The following is a 3,078-nucleotide window of genomic DNA, read 5'->3' on the forward strand; positions in this document are numbered from 1 at the left end:
TTCTTCTTCTTGAAGGCCATCTTGTCCTTCTTCTCTTTCTTTTCCTTCTTGTCCTTCTTCTTGTTCTTCTTGTTGTCATCATCATTGTCGCTATTGTATGGACATTGAGCAACAAGATGATCTTTGCTTCCACACTTGAAGCACCTTCTTGACTCTTCTTTGTTCTTGAATGAAGATTTCTTTCTTCTTGCATGGTAGCCTTTCTTCACCATGAACTTGCCAAATCTTTTGACAAAGAGAGCCATCTTCTCATCATCATCATCATCATCATCATCCCAAGATTCATCTTCTTCACTTAATGTTTCTTACTTTGCTTTGCCCTTGAATGTTGTGGCTTTGAATGCCACGCTCTTCTTCTTCTCATCTTTCTTCTCCTTCTTTTCTTCCTTCTCATCATCATCTCTATATGCATCATCGGTCATGATATCTCCTAAGATTTGGTTTGGTGTCATTGTGTTCAAACCGGTCCTCACTAGTAAGGTGACCAACATGCCAAATCTTGCGGGCAAACATCTCAAGAACTTATTGGAGAAGTCCTTGTCCTCTATCTTCTCACCAAGTGCTTTGAGATCATTGACAATCACTTCCATCCGATGGAACATGTCCGGCACACTCTCATCTTCATTCATCTTGAAGCTTGCAAACTTCTCTCTAAGAATATATGCCTTTGCACCCTTCATGGATTGAGTACCCTCAAATGATTCTTTCAATTTCTTCCAAGCTTCATGAGCCATCTTAATATTTTTGATTTGCTCAAATGTTCTCACATCAATTGCATCATGAATGGCACTTAGAGCAATGTCATTATTTTGGAGAAGCACTTCTTCGGCCATGGTGGGATTTTCTGGATCATCAATCTTAATTTTGGTTTCTACCACCTTCCACACCTTTCTATTGATTGACTTGATATGTGTGGTCATCTTTGACTTCCAATATGAATAATTTGAGCCATCAAATTGGGGTGGCTTCTTGGTGTTGTTGATTTGAGCCATTTTAACACCGAAGGTTGTTAAGCCTCAAATAACGGTGACCTTGGCTCTGATACCACTTGAAAGGTCCTAATGACTAGAGGGGGTGGTGAATAGCCTAATAAAAATTTCTACAACAACACTTAACAAAATGGTTAGACAAATATGAGGCGAAGTAAGTGTTGCGCTAGCCTACTCAAAATGCAAGCCACCTACCATAATTCTAGTTTAGATAATATATATTCACACAATAGCTATGACACTACCCTATGTTAATGTGCTCTCAAAGACTAACTAAAGAGCCACACCAACCAAGCAAGCAAGCTCTCATAACTAGCTACACTAAAGAGCTTGTCAACTAGTTTGCGGTAAAGTAAAGAGAGTGATCAAGAAGGTTATACCACCGTGTAGATGAAGGAACCAATCAATCACAAGGATGAATATCAATGAAGACCAATCACCTTAGAATCAATGATGAACACAATGATTTTTTACCGAGGTTCACTTGCTTGTCGGCAAGCTAGTCCTCATTTTGGCGATTCACTCACTTGCAGGTTCACGCGCTAATTGGCTTCACACGTCAAACCCTCAATAGGGTGCCACACAACCAACACAAGATGAGGATCACACAAGCCACGAGCAATCCACTAGAGTACCTTTTAGCGCTCCGCCGGGGAAAGGTCAAGAACCCCTCACAATCACCACGATCGGAGCCGGAGACAACCACCACCCTCCGCTCAACGATCCTCGCTGCTCCAAGCCGTCTAGGTGGCGGCAACCACCAAGAGTAACAAGTGAAATCCGCAGCGAAACACGAACACCAAGTGCCTCTAGATGCAAACACTCAAGCAATGCACTTGGATTCACTTTTAATCTCACAAAGATGATGAATCAATGATGGAGATGAGTGGGAGGGCTTTGGCTAAGCTCACAAGGTTGCTATGTCAATGAAAATGGCCAAAAGTTGTGAGCTACAGCCGGCCATGGGGCTTAAATAGAAGCCCCCACGAAATAGAGCCGTTATACCCCTTCACTGGGCATAACACGGGCTGACCGGATGCTCCTGTCCAACTGACCGGACGCAGCACCGGACACTCCGGTCGTGAATACCAGACGCGTCTGGTCGGCATACCGGGCGTGTCCGGTAGCCCCAGACTGCCACGTGTCCAGTTCAAATCAAACTTAGCCATTGCTGCCCCTTCTACTGACGACCGGACGCTCACACCAGACGCAGAGTCACAAATGACCGGATGCTGAGCCGCAGCGTTCGGTGGAGTACAGTAAGCACCCTAGCTCGGCCGGACGCGTCCGGTGGTACCGGACCAGATGCTGCCAGCGTCCGATTGGCTGTCCTCCGTATACTACTATTTCTGGTTCACACCGAATGCGTCCGGTGTGGCGACCGGACGTGTTCGGTCGCTGAGTCTGTCGCCAAGATACCGGACGTGTCCGGTCACATACCGGACGCGTCCGATCACTCTGTAACTAGCGCGACTAACTCCTCTTCGACTCTATCTTCTTCATCCTTGCTCAAATGTTCCAACCACCAAGTGTATCACCTTATGCACGTGTGTTAGCATATTTTCACAAACATTTTCAAGGGTGTTAGCACTCCACTAGATTGTAAATGCATATGCAATGAGTTAGAGCATCTAGTGGCACTTTGATAGCCGCATTCCGATACGAGTTTCACCCCTCTTAATAGTACGGCTATCAAACCTAAATGTGATCACACTCTCTAAGTGTCTTGATCACCAAAACAAAATAGCTCCTATGGTTTATACCTTTGCCTTGAGCTTTTTGTTTTTCTCTTTCTTCTTTCCAAGTCCAAGCACTTGATCATCATTATGATATCATCATCATCATGCTATGATCTTCATTTGCTTCATCACTTGGAGTGTGCTACCTATCTCATGATCACTTAATAAACTAGGTTAGCACTTAGGGTTTTATCAATTCACCAAAACCAAACTAGAGCTTTCACCTTTGCCAAGTGTATATCGGCCTTTGCCGAGTGCCTGAGGCACTCGACAAAGAAGCTGAATCTGGTAGTGTCCAACTCCTTCATCTTCCGTCTTGAGGGGTTCTGGAAGCAGATCAGGGTGAGTGG

The sequence above is a fragment of the Miscanthus floridulus genome, chromosome 2, assembly GCF_019320115.1.
Source record: "Miscanthus floridulus cultivar M001 chromosome 2, ASM1932011v1, whole genome shotgun sequence".
Classification (NCBI taxonomy): domain Eukaryota; kingdom Viridiplantae; phylum Streptophyta; class Magnoliopsida; order Poales; family Poaceae; genus Miscanthus; species Miscanthus floridulus.